The sequence below is a fragment of the Pogona vitticeps genome, chromosome 5, assembly GCF_051106095.1.
Source record: "Pogona vitticeps strain Pit_001003342236 chromosome 5, PviZW2.1, whole genome shotgun sequence".
Taxonomy (NCBI): domain Eukaryota; kingdom Metazoa; phylum Chordata; class Lepidosauria; order Squamata; family Agamidae; genus Pogona; species Pogona vitticeps.
Window position 1 is genome coordinate 180,994,886 of NC_135787.1, and position 14,472 is coordinate 181,009,357.

At 43.7% G+C, this 14,472-nt stretch overlaps 1 protein-coding gene across 30 annotated transcripts in view; it reads right to left on the reverse strand.

Annotated features, from left to right (window-relative positions):
• Positions 1-14,472, reverse strand: part of MICAL3 (microtubule associated monooxygenase, calponin and LIM domain containing 3) — a 267,041-nt gene that overhangs the window by 211,640 nt on the left and 40,929 nt on the right. The window contains exon 1 of one of the 30 annotated variants that reach the window (XM_078376345.1): positions 9,448-9,580. The exons of 27 other annotated variants lie outside the window; for them this stretch is intronic. The gene's annotated coding sequence lies outside the window, so the exon portion shown is untranslated. Of the gene's footprint in view, positions 1-3,186; positions 3,378-9,195; positions 9,333-9,447; positions 9,581-14,472 lie in introns of those variants that run through there. 2 more of the 30 variants (XM_072999808.2, XM_078376347.1) reach the window with 2 other exon arrangements.

Here is a 14,472-nt window from a genome sequence, read left to right on the forward strand (position 1 = left end):
TAAGGACGGCAATCCGTTCCCATTGGAACAGATTATCCGGTTTTCAATACATTTCTATGGGAAACCGTGTTTCGCTTAGCGATGAAATCGCGATTTTTTGGGAACCAATTATCATAGTTAAGCGAGGCACCACTGTATTTTGGTAGGTTCACTACTGCCCACAAATCCATGAAGAGCCAATGCTGGACTTAATTGCAGGTTTCTTGCTTTTCATCTCCCACTGAACTAAACCAGAGCCAGGAGATCTGCCTGCTTTTAACTGCAAGAGTTAACCACAAAGAACATTTTCTCCTCGCAACAACAACAACAAAAGGCAAAGTGGTCTAGAAGTCTGGACAGATGTTCAGGTTGCTACTCAATAAAGGTCTGCTTGGTAGTAGCAAACATATTTTCTCCTATATCTTAAGTGCTATAGAAGAGTTCTTCGTTGGATTCTGTCACAGGCAGATTGTTTTCCAGTTGTATATAAAAAAATTAAAGGAGAGTTAGTAACCTGAGGGACTGAGCAAAAAAATATTTTCAGGCTTGTGTTTCAAATGGAATGTTGAAAGCCACATAAAGCAATGCTTTCCTGAACTCAGTGAGGTAGGCCAAAGTTTATACAATTACAGAATCAAGCTGAGAAGAAAGTATTTCTAAGGAATCTTTAATTCAAATGGTGACTCAGACATAAATCATTATTGTCTCTCTTTTCCTGGCACTTTGCACGTACATATTGTATTTCAAAGGTTCAAACAGGAAGTACCAGTGAAGACTGCAGGATACTGATCTCTATACAGACATGCCCCGCTGGACGATTACCCCACTCTACAGTGAATCTGCTTTACGTTGACGTTTTTGCGATCACTTTTGCGATTGCAAAACAATGTTTTAAATGGGTTTTTCCGCTGTGCGATAATCGGTTCCCTGCTTCGGGAACCGATTTTCGCTTTACGACGATCAGCAAAGAGCTGATTGTCGGGTTTCAAAATGGCCGCCGGCTGAAGAAAATGGGCCCTGCTGTTTTCTAGGGCAGATTCCTCGCTTTACAAGCACCAAAAATGGCCGCCGTATGGAGGATCTTCGCTGGACGAGCAGGTATTCAGCTCACTGGAACGCATTGAACGGTTTTCAATGCATTTCAATGGGTATTTTTTTATTTCGTTTGACGACGTTTTCACTCTACAGTGATTTCGCTGGAACGAATTAATGTCGTCAAGTGAGGCACCACTGTACATTTACTTGAATGAGTGTATGGCTATGGAATTTTTAACAACTTGTCCTTTTCTAATGCTTATACTAGGCCAAATCTGATATCTTCAAAGCCAGAAAGTTTAATACCCTTACTTTCCACCTGCTTCCCCCTCAATTCAGAGATTCCCATGGAAATAAATTAAAAGTCCTACTTAAGCTCAAGAAGCAAACTCCAAAAGAGTAGAAGACTCCTAGTTGTATTTTTAATTGGAGAGTCTCCCATGTTTCACAGGCAAGGGAAGAACTGGACAGTCACAGCAGTGTGAACAAGGAAGAATATGTTTTAGAGGCAAAAACATCATTAGGAAGGCACAAACCCTTAAGCTTATTGAGAGACCTGGGATTCAAAGTAAGAAAACAGCATTCGCCATCAAAACAAACAAGCATTTACTACACATGAAGAAGTCCAAAACCCTCTACTTGAAACTTCCAAACTTGATTGATTCATGTCATTAACGTAGTATTCATTTTTCTACAAAATTCGCACATACAATCACTAAGATATATTAAAATGATCACTGTGTCTTTTAAATGGAATGGGGAATTCTAATTTACCACACTTCAGCCATAGAGATTCCGGAAAGCAATAGCTCAAGTATTTTAAAAGAAACAACTCTTTTTGCTGAATGGTTCTCCTTCCTGTCCTCTGAAGATGTCAGCCACAGAGATTGGCGAAACGTTAGGAAGAACAACCTTCAGACCACGGCCAAAGAGCCCAAAAGACCCACAAGAACCATCGGTTCTCTTTCGAGTTGGTAGAAATGACAGAAGAGACATCAAACCAAAACAGAGTTTGTTTCCTGAAAGAAATGATTGCTCTATAATGTCCAAACAAAGTGATCCAACTGTATCTAGAGCACCAATTTTTAATACTGTGCCTGTAAGTGAACACCTTAAGACATGATGCACATCTGTTACAATGGCTATATGCCTTTAGAAACATTATTCACACAGTGCTTGCTCTGTTGCACACTACATGTAACTAAGTTCTCTATAAACCAATCCTTCACATTATATCAAATGACTTCTACATCTATGACTGAATCCACAGTTGATCTAGCAGCTTTATGAAGACTCTGCCAAATTTGTTACAAATTTAGCTTTTGAAAACAAGTCTATCAAGTTATACAAGGTCAACAGTAGTATGATTATTATCATACACCCTAAAATTCTTAATGGAAAGACTTGTTATGAATATGGGCCCACATTCTGTAACTCTTAATGGTAGAAAGGAAAAAATAAAGCAAAAGTAAGACTGTGCATTGATTTTCATGTTTTAGGATTAGGATTAGGCATCCATTAGTCTCAAGAGACTATGGTAACGTGCTCTGTATGGAGGACTTGGAACAGCGTCTAATGTGGCTGAGAAGGCCAATTCGAGAGTGGCAGTCCCTTCCACACTAAAGACAAATACAATCTGTCCCCTGTCCAGCTCCCTGATTTTGCTGCTTTCGGGACTGCCTCTTTGCCTCTGCCTGCTGGACAAGGGACTCTTCAAATTGGGAGAGGCCGTGATGTACCGCCTGTCTCCAGGCTGAATGCTCAGATGTCAAGGTTTTCCATCTGTTGAGGTCCATTCCTAAGGCCTTCAGATCCTGTTTGCAGATATCCTTGTATCACAGTTGTGGTCTCCCTCTGGGGTGATTTCCCTGCACTAATACAGGAGATCTTTTGGAATCCAACCACCAGCCATTCTCACAACATGCCCAAGCCAACGTATAAAACCCAACCAACATTAGGCTGGATGCCCAGATTTTCCCCATCCTAAAGCTGAGGTTAGTTTGGCAATTTAAAAAAAAATTAATACTCAAAAACACTTTTTTAAAATGAACTGTGTCAGCTGATACCTAACTTTTGGTTTTTGTTAAATACAGTACAGTTTTTTACTTGCATTTCTAATCAGGCAATGATTCAGAAGTCTTAACAAGTTCAGAACTTGTTCATGAATTTCACCTCAGACAGCAGTCAGAAATTCCATGTTATCCAAGACTAAGACGTAATCTGTAGCATTGTGGCTTCTCTCCAATGAGCAGTTCTCCAAGAAGCACCAGCACCTACAGAGTTCTACAATTTCTACTATTTCTGCCATGCAGGAGGATGACACACCCAAAAGCACATGAAAGGAGAGGGGAAAAGGCTTGTGGCTGGGGAGAGCAAAGGCCAAGAGAGACAGAGAGAGAGAGAATCTGATGAGAAACCTTCTTGTGTTCTGTCTTGCTTACCATTTTTCACCACCTAGACAAAACAACTTTATTCCAACAGCCCCCTGACCCACCAGGTTGTTAAAATTTGCCAAAGAAAAATTAATTTTCAAATGACTTCAAGAATCACCAAAAGTATTACTAGTAGATTTGACTAAACTACATCCAACGCTGAGTGCCTGGGAAGGAGTTTCGGGAAGCTAACCCTTTCTTTTTCCCTGTTTACTTCAAGGGTCCACAAAAACGCTACTGAAAGACATGTTGAAATAAACTCAGTTGTGATGTGGTAAGTTCAGCAGGAAAGGGAAATGCCACAAGCACTAGACACATGGCACCGGTATGTGCCATTTTGTACACATGGCAGTACAGGTGCCACACATTCCCTTTCTCCCACCTCCCTGGCATCAGAATGATCCACTCACCAGTCAAAGTATACTCCTCGCCTCCTCCTCTTCGGCTGTTCGACCAGTCGCAGCAGGAGCACAGGTCTGCCTGTCCTGCCTCGTTGTCTGATTGGGTGATCAGCCAAGGAGGCGGGGCAGGGAAGCCGCAGGTGATGCGCGTACGAACCGACACGAACCTCAAAACCAAGGTTCATGCCCATCTCTAGACACAAGCATTTCCCTTTCAGCTTCTCATTCCGCAGTCCACCCCACTCATGGAACACATCTCAGTTCCACTGTGCACAAGAGAAGGATTAGAACAGCTGCAGGGGGAAGGGAATAAGTAGGGAAACTGGCTTCCAGAACTCCATTTCACCAACACAACCCTTGAATCTCACCCACTATCTTTGTCAGTTTTATACTACCCTGAGTGATGCAAATACACTGTGATGGTGGAATATAAATTTAATGAATAAAAATACTTAAAGTATTTATTCACTTGCAATAACAATTCACGGCCAACAAGTCTCCAATATATTATATCAATACGTCCTCAAGGAAAAGGAGACAGAATTTATCAATTCTGAGTCCGATAAACAGGGTGGGCAAAAATCAATGTTTTTTAAATCAAATTGATTTAAATTTTAAAAAATGTTATTTAACTCTGCCAAAAATCTGATTTTTTAAATTTATATCATGATTTAAATCAATCTTATTTATGATAAATCCGCCCTGCTGATAAACCCATTTTATCTAAGATTGTAGAAAAGCTGGTCCCTGATCATTATTTAATGCTATTTGTTACACAGATGTATCACATCCGCTGCTCATAACCATATAGTGAAAATAATGAGAAAAAGACTTAGTAAAATAAGACCAATAATGTGAAAGGATGACTCAAAACAGTATTTCACTGTACTGACAGCTTAATCAAACAGAAGAATCTTGACTGCCAGTCTACATTGAAGAAGGAAGACAAGAATCCACAACCAGGTTGCTGCTGTTGACTGTCTTGATTATCCAGCTCCTTAGCATTTTCTAGATAGCAGGATAAATAACAGCAGTTCCAATCACTACCATAAACTAGGACAATGCTAAGATACCATTAACCAAATAAGTAGAAGTTGCACGCTTCATAAAGCAATTTAAGAGAAGATGTACTTGGAGAGGCACCACATTTAAGATGACTAACACAGCTACGTCTTTGAAAACCACACCATGCCCAGAAGCTACAACAAGACATCTGTGCACAAGCTAACACTTAACACCTTGGGTAATATTTGCAAGATCTGGCTTCTAAGGAAACACATTGAGAAAGCATAATTAAATACAACTTATATGTATATCGACGTACATTTGGATGTTCACTAAGAACTTCTTTAGCCTGCAGTTATTCTATAAATGGATTTTACAATAGAGTCTAAAACAACTTTATGAGGTCACAATCACCAGGCACCAGGGCCTTTTAAGGTCAAGTGCTACTGGACTTCTATTTTGGTGTTTTGGGTCTGACGGCTGCAGTAACAACTTAGTACTGTACAAAGGCTAGATTGTCATGTGCTGAATGGTTGGTGAATGCAATCAAAAAGCCAAAGCAATAATCCTTGGCTGTAGCTTTTTACCAGTATGTAAGAGGGATTAATCGGCAACCGTTCAAATACCCATGAATTGTGCCTGGGAGCAGGAAGATAAATATAAAGACCAGCAACCCTACAGGTATCGGGGGGGGGGGGGGGGAACAACCTCTCCTATAGTCTATTAATAGCAACCTCCCAAGCTTCTCACTAAGCATTACACTATCTCAAATGGAGGGAAAAATCAAGTAGATGGCAGCTTGCAAGACATAACAGCTGTTCTTTTACAATGAGTACTGTTCTGGACAGCTCAAGCTACCTCTTCAGCCTAGTTCTCATTTCCAGCAGGATGATAAACCTATTTCTGGACTGAATAACTTCACACACCAGTCAGGCACTCATGTGACAAGATGAGGGCTTCCATACCCTGACATATTGCTTCTATGCATGGAATATGTGGCTTCAACCCTGAAATAATATACTCCAAACACAAATTTCGTCCATGATACAATGGCTAGATGCTGAACTTAAAAATGGGAAACCTCCATTTATATAAATGAATGATTGTAAGGTTCCCTGGGTAGTACACATTTATGTATTTATTCATTATGTATTCATTTGTTACTCTGATATCCCACTTTTCTTCCAATAAGCTCAGGACAGCATACCCAGCTCTCTTCCTCCCCACTATATCTTCACAACAACCCCATAAAGTAGCTATGGCTAAGACCATGGGGATCTGAGTCCAGATCTTCCAAATCTTAGTTCAAGACTGTTATCTGCTACACCACTTTGGATATGTAAAATATTTTACTGTAGCTTATCTTAAATGTTTGTACAGCAGGTAAAAAGCATCTAAAGTTTTCCCAAGCTTGTGCACAATATACATCTTTGCTAGCTACAAAGGCCATGTGTGCGTGTGGTGTCCGCTGATAGGTTTGAGTTATTCATAAACACATTGTTCATCTACATCTTGCGGTACCAAGATGAGGGACTGCTGGAAGGAAGGGCATTAAAGCCTCTCTGACCTCCCAGTGATTCCAACTCAAGATTCATATTTCTCTGTTTCTAACCACTGGAAAAGAATCAGCAATCTCAGTTGTTTTAGGATCAATGAATGGTAGAAAACCCCATCACCCAGCTGCAACCAGATCAGTTTTCCCACTCTCACTAGCAGCATGGAGACAGTTATCTCTTGGTAGCATTCAAATACTCTACTGGGGCAAAGGAACTTAAGGCTAGTCCGACTGATATCACTGTCACAGCATTGCTAAGGACTTGGCAGCAGGCAAAAGCTGATCAGCAGGGCAAGGAGAATGAGCCCCAGCATCACACACCCTGCACAAGGTAGACCAAATGCCACAAGCAGCCAGCAAGGTCCTCACCCCTGCTCTGCATAATGGTAAACATGACCTTGCTGTCTACTTCTGCCCCTTCATGCACACGAATCCAAATCAGTAAACAGCAGAGCTGAACTGTCAATGCACTGCACTCGGTAAATGCACTACACATGAAAGGATAGGAATATACATCTCATCTCCAGCCCAGCTAAAACATACTAAGCGAAACCCTCACATGTCAATGGTCTCTAAATCCTAGCTTCAAATTAATAGAGGGATAAGGGAAAACCAACTACTCCCACACTTAATTTAATCTGTAATTCCCCTGGGTGTAACATTTCCTAAAGAAGACAGTGTTTGAAAATCCATCTGACATTCTCCATAGTTTGAGCTGGTATTTAGCACAATTCATTGACTACATCTCAAAATAGCTTCCCACGTAACAGAATTTACAAAAAAACCCCTACTCCTTCTGTCTCTCCCAGGGTTAAAGTACATTTGGCACAGTGAAAAGAACAATCAATCAATTGCTGTGCCTCTCACTCTTACTTGATTGAGCCATACCTTACAGGCACACTTATGAAAAAAGAAAAAAAAAAAGATGACAAAAATTAAAATCCCTTCTGCCAGCCGAGCTGCTCAGAATACAACATGTGAACACATGCACGCTATTCTACAAACTTCTCACGGGAAACAGCATTTTTTTGGTGTAGTATAAGGAGTGCCTGATAACACACACAACAATCCCAGTAGGGGAGAAAAGAGTCGTCCCATCCAGCACAAGGGTGGCTTGGGATAAAAGAGGCTTCAATGTTTCAGAGTTCACCACCTACCCATCACTGCAGTGTGCAAGAAACGTCTACAACAAGAAGTCATGCTAAAACAAATCGACTCAAAAACAGTTGGCGAGATGTTACAAAGCCACCTTGCCTGGTGCCTTTTCCCAACTGCAAACATTAAAACCCCAAGTTCTCAAGACTAATCCTACTCACCCACTCAAGAGTTCCCACTCAAGTCATGTTGCAACACAGGCATCCCCACTGTACTGCAAACTCTTCACAGACAAGGGCTTTAGGCATGTACACATATTTTGCACCTGATCAAATGGCAAATAATTTTGCTGCTGATAAAGAGCACCCTCTGGATACCAAAATCGAGGTCTTCCCAAAAGATTCCCCACCACTTGGCACCTTTATGCCAATTCTTTATAAACAAAGAGCAGACTAGAGCAAGCTAGCTGTTACAAGACCAATATTGGCCCTTGAGTTCCCTTATGGGACTCATTTACTCCCAAATCCAAGCCTGAAAACCAAATTGCCAAATACTGTACCGGGATTTTGATTTCAGACAGAAGGGCTTCCTGCTGCAGGCAAATCTAAGACGTTTACAGAAACAACAAAGCTGCTTCTGACCATGCACAGAGGGCATCTTCCTAATAACTACATCATAACCAAACCCACAAAGCCTGGATTTCAGAGCGCCTATATACCCCGTCAAGGTTAAGCCAGCTCTTCTCTGAAATCCAACACTGCCAACGAAGCATGATCAAAACCTTCCCTCCCACCAAGGCTCTGAAAATGCCAGTTTATGGAAAGCAGCTGGAGGGGGCGGCGGGGGGGGGGAGGAGAAAGACAAAACGCGGAGCGATTCTGCGACTTGCATCGTATCCCGCACAATCCTCAGGCTTTGGCGAGCCGCCTGCAGTCCGGGTCTGCCTTTGCTGCCGTTGTTCAGCACAGAAGCAAACCGCATGTTTTGAGGAGTGGAGGTAAGGGGTCACACCTAATGCGGATCAGTTAACCCCGGTTAGGTACAAGTACTGTACCCGCCACACCACCACGATGCTGGGAAGTGAGGCGCTTCTCCCACTTACTTACTCCATGCCTGGCGCGGAGGCTCTTGCTCCGCTTTATGGACTCCGCAGCCAGAGAAGGCACAAAATATAGCCTGCCTTCCTCGCCCCCGCTGGACCAGCGAGGACTACAGAGGCACGTCCACGTGTTATAAGGGCAAACAATGATCAGACATCCGAAACGCAAGCCCTGCAGCCACCCCCGTGCCTTTTCCCTTCCTTCACCCGCAGCAAAGCGCAGCCGTCGGTCGCTGCGCCGGCGGAGGGCGCTGCCCTGGCCATTCTCTAAGAGGGGAAAATGGAAGGAGAGAGACAAAAACGTGGGGTGGGGGGGGGCCTCTGATCCTATAAAAACGAATCCTAATAAACGGCTCCTGTAAATGAATTATTATTTTTTTAAAAAAGTAACCACCCTTTTGCAGTCGGAAGCCTGGCTGCGCTCGCTTCCACGCAAGATCACCTTTTCCCAGCAAAGGACACCCCCGCCCCCGACTTTTCAAGTAGGGTTACGCGCCTGGCCAGATGGATTCCGATCCCCGGAGGTGGAATCCGGTCGCCCCAAGAGAACCCTCCCCTCCCCTCCCCTCGGTGCATTGCGCCTCCCGTACTTGCCCTCCGCTCATGGCTGGTGTGGGGAGCGAGCTGGCTGGTGCTCCGTCCCGAAGGAAGCTCGGCGGCGCAGAGCGGTGCTGCTAAGCCATGGGGCGAAGCCTGGTTGCAAAGGGGGCGGCTCGCCGGGCCAAGGTGCGCTCAGTCTCCTCCGCTCTGGAAGCTCCGCGGGGCTCTAAGAAGCTCTCCTCGCCCGGCTTGACCCAGAGAGGAAGCAGCAGCAGCGCCCGCCGCGAGTGGCGCGCACACACACACCTTGGCAGCGATTCCCCGCCGCCGCCGCGGCTTGACACGAGGGACGGCGCCGGGGGGGGGCGGGGGCGGCGGCGGCGCTCGTCCTCGGGCTTCTTAAAGCGCCACGCGCGCCGCTCGGCGTCCAAGGTGAAGGGAACGCGGGAGCTCGCCAAGGCAGACCAATGGGCACACCGGCGCGCCCGTTCCAAATAGTGGTCCCTTCCGTTCCTGGACACCCCCTCTCTCGAGGAGGGCGGTGGCGCGTCCCGAGCGCTGATACAAAAGCGGCGGCCGTGGTTGGTCGTCCGGTGAGGAGAGGAGGGGATTGCGAAGTCGGGCGGCCAATAAGAGAGGCGCGGAGGACAGCTCAAAGGAGGGATGTACTAAACGGATGATCACTGAAAGGGATGATCGGGATGATTGCCTGCAGTTCACCTCCAAGCCCCTAGATGTCACTATCTTTTTTCACTTAAGCTCAATTTAAACAAATAATAACCAACATAAAGCTTGTAAATATGTATGACTAATCTAAAAACGGGTTATTAGTGCATATATGTATACCTGGCACTGGTCTCTGTGCGTTTCCTGTGGGATGATGGCTGTATCTTTCTGATTTACGTGGGATGATGGGGTTATTAGTGCATATATGTATACCTGGCACTGGCCTCTATGCGTTTCCTGTGGGATGATGGCTGTATCTTTCTGATTTACGTGGGATGATGGGGTTATTAGTGCATATATGTATACCTGGCACTGGCCTCTATGCGTTTCCTGTGGGATGATGGCTGTATCTTTCTGATTTACGTGGGATGATGGGGTTATTAGTGCATATATGTATACCTGGCACTGGCCTCTATGCGTTTCCTGTGGGATGATGGCTGTATCTTTCTGATTTACGTGGGATGATGGGGTTATTAGTGCATATATGTATACCTGGGACTGGCCTCTATGCGTTTCCTGTGGGATGATGGCTGTATCTTTCTGATTTACGTGGGATGATGGGGTTATTAGTGCATATATGTATACCTGGCACTGGCCTCTATGCGTTTCCTGTGGGATGATGGCTGTATCTTTCTGATTTACGTGGGATGATGGGGTTATTAGTGCATATATGTATACCTGGCACTGGTCTCTATGCGTTTCCTGTGGGATGATGGCTGTATCTTTCTGATTTACGTGGGATGATGGGGTTATTAGTGCATATATGTATACCTGGCACTGGCCTCTATGCGTTTCCAGTGGGATGATGGCTGTATCTTTCTGATTTACGTGGGATGATGGGGTTATTAGTGCATATATGTATACCTGGCACTGGCCTCTATGCGTTTCCAGTGGGATGATGGCTGTATCTTTCTGATTTACGTGGGATGATGGGGTTATTAGTGCATATATGTATACCTGGGACTGGCCTCTATGCGTTTCCAGTGGGATGATGGCTGTATCTTTCTGATTTACGTGGGATGATGGGGTTATTAGTGCATATATGTATACCTGGCACTGGCCTCTATGCGTTTCCTGTGGGATGATGGCTGTATCTTTCTGATTTACGTGGGATGATGGGGTTATTAGTGCATATATGTATACCTGGCACTGGTCTCTATGCGTTTCCTGTGGGATGATGGCTGTATCTTTCTGATTTACGTGGGATGATGGGGTTATTAGTGCATATATGTATACCTGGCACTGGTCTCTATGCGTTTCCTGTGGGATGATGGCTGTATCTTTCTGATTTACGTGGGATGATGGGGTTATTAGTGCATATATGTATACCTGGCACTGGTCTCTATGCGTTTCCTGTGGGATGATGGCTGTATCTTTCTGATTTACGTGGGATGATGGGGTTATTAGTGCATATATGTATACCTGGCACTGGCCTCTATGCGTTTCCTGTGGGATGATGGCTGTATCTTTCTGATTTACGTGGGATGATGGGGTTATTAGTGCATATATGTATACCTGGCACTGGCCTCTATGCGTTTCCAGTGGGATGATGGCTGTATCTTTCTGATTTACGTGGGATGATGGGGTTATTAGTGCATATATGTATACCTGGCACTGGCCTCTATGCGTTTCCTGTGGGATGATGGCTGTATCTTTCTGATTTACGTGGGATGATGGGGTTATTAGTGCATATATGTATACCTGGCACTGGCCTCTATGCGTTTCCAGTGGGATGATGGCTGTATCTTTCTGATTTACGTGGGATGATGGGGTTATTAGTGCATATATGTATACCTGGCACTGGCCTCTATGCGTTTCCAGTGGGATGATGGCTGTATCTTTCTGATTTACGTGGGATGATGGGGTTATTAGTGCATATATGTATACCTGGCACTGGCCTCTATGCGTTTCCTGTGGGATGATGGCTGTATCTTTCTGATTTACGTGGGATGATGGGGTTATTAGTGCATATATGTATACCTGGCACTGGCCTCTATGCGTTTCCAGTGGGATGATGGCTGTATCTTTCTGATTTACGTGGGATGATGGGGTTATTAGTGCATATATGTATACCTGGCACTGGCCTCTATGCGTTTCCTGTGGGATGATGGCTGTATCTTTCTGATTTACGTGGGATGATGGGGTTATTAGTGCATATATGTATACCTGGGACTGGCCTCTATGCGTTTCCTGTGGGATGATGGCTGTATCTTTCTGATTTACGTGGGATGATGGGGTTATTAGTGCATATATGTATACCTGGGACTGGCCTCTATGCGTTTCCTGTGGGATGATGGCTGTATCTTTCTGATTTACGTGGGATGATGGGGTTATTAGTGCATATATGTATACCTGGCACTGGCCTCTATGCGTTTCCTGTGGGATGATGGCTGTATCTTTCTGATTTACGTGGGATGATGGGGTTATTAGTGCATATATGTATACCTGGCACTGGCCTCTATGCGTTTCCAGTGGGATGATGGCTGTATCTTTCTGATTTACGTGGGATGATGGGGTTATTAGTGCATATATGTATACCTGGCACTGGCCTCTATGCGTTTCCTGTGGGATGATGGCTGTATCTTTCTGATTTACGTGGGATGATGGGGTTATTAGTGCATATATGTATACCTGGCACTGGCCTCTATGCGTTTCCTGTGGGATGATGGCTGTATCTTTCTGATTTACGTGGGATGATGGGGTTATTAGTGCATATATGTATACCTGGCACTGGCCTCTATGCGTTTCCTGTGGGATGATGGCTGTATCTTTCTGATTTACGTGGGATGATGGGGTTATTAGTGCATATATGTATACCTGGCACTGGTCTTTACGCGTTTCCTGTGGGATGATGGCTGTATCTTTCTGATTTACATGGGATGATGGGGTTATTAGTGCATATATGTATACCTGGCACTGGTCTCTATGCGTTTCCAGTGGGATGATGGCTTTATTTTTTTAGTGGTCCCTCAACATGGAATATTAATTCGTTCCAGAACAGCAAATATATGTTGAACCCATAAATATATGGAAAACTGGTAATCTGTTATGGACCCATCAAACATGTAATCCCAGTATAAAAGAAAATAAATAAATGAAGGAATGTAAGCACACAAATAGGTCATAGAAACAGCTACTTGCCAAAAAGGTAGCAATTGTGTTCAAAGCAATTCTTTTTTTTTTTTTTTTTAGTATGGAGCTCATGACTTGCCTGTTACCATTCACAGCACAGCTGCTATGTTTATTTTATATAAGGAGTATTATTTGTTTGCAGCTTATCAGGTGCTTTCACCTGCCTTGGTGCTGGCTGTTCTGTGGCCGGCTCCAATGGCCAGGTGCTAGACATAGCAGGAAAGGATAAGACTACAGCTGAAGTCTGTATCTGATATCTCCCCATAGTGTACTCAGGTTACAGCGTAGCCAGCAGTGTACAGCAGCAGCACAGTTTAGCTTTAAAGGGTACCAGACACCTAGGACAGGCTTCCCCAATAACCCCAGTGGATTAAACTAGAGGTTATAAGATATAATTTATTATATTGATTATTTATATTGTTACTTTGTTGTATTTTTTGTGATTGCTTATTGATCACTATGCAATAAGGATTGTGTAATTTGCATATCAACCCAGCATTTGTCTGCATCCATTATCGGGTTTTTTATTCTTGTCTGTTTATTGCCTGTTTATTTAATATTTAATAAAATGTATCATTTTTAATAAAGGCTGTAGTTTATGTCTTTTTTTTAGTGCATATGATCTAGTTTGACATATTGGCCCATATATTTGACCGTATTGGTCAGTTGTTTATAAGTAGTATATTGTAATTAGTATATTGTAATGCAGTATTGCTATCAAGCGGTCGCATAGTCTAATCTAGTCCCATAATGGGGCTAAAAACAAAACAGAATTAAAACACAATATTTAAAAAATGAAATAACCCTAAACCCAAACCGTAGGCCCAAAACCTAGCCCTAACAATAAACCCTATGTTTAACCCCTAATCTTAACTCCAACTACAACCCATAACCATAATTCAACCTTCCACATGAGTTGACCTCATGCCCGTCAAACTTTCACAGTTAACCTAACGGCCATCGATTAAACAGCTGGAACTGCTGTGTTGATAATCCAGGTATCAGTACAGCGCACCCTTACTTTAGGCACATACTGTGATAGAACCTGTAACCCTGCATCACCTGTCTGTGAAGGCAAGCTGAGACCTATTGTACCACAACCACTTTTGTCTGTAATAGCTGATTTACTCTCAAGGGTGACAGGTTAGTTTATTGGGGATCTGGCCGTCTATGGCCAGTAGGTAAATTCTCCTTAGGTCAACTGTGGAAAGTCGACAAGCAGAACATCGGCTCTTGTGCAAGATTGACTATATAAAATGATCGACTTGCAGAAGATCGTCTGTTCTGCAAGGTCAACCTCCACAAGGGTAATATTCTGACTGTCGAGTGTCCTATCATCGATATTATGAAATTAACCTTTAAAGGTTTGTGGTTAGGGTTACCCTAACCATATACTGGGATGACTCGCTGCAGGACCAACTCCCATTTGACTCCTCCTATATTTACCAATGCACATTCTGGCACACTCAATGC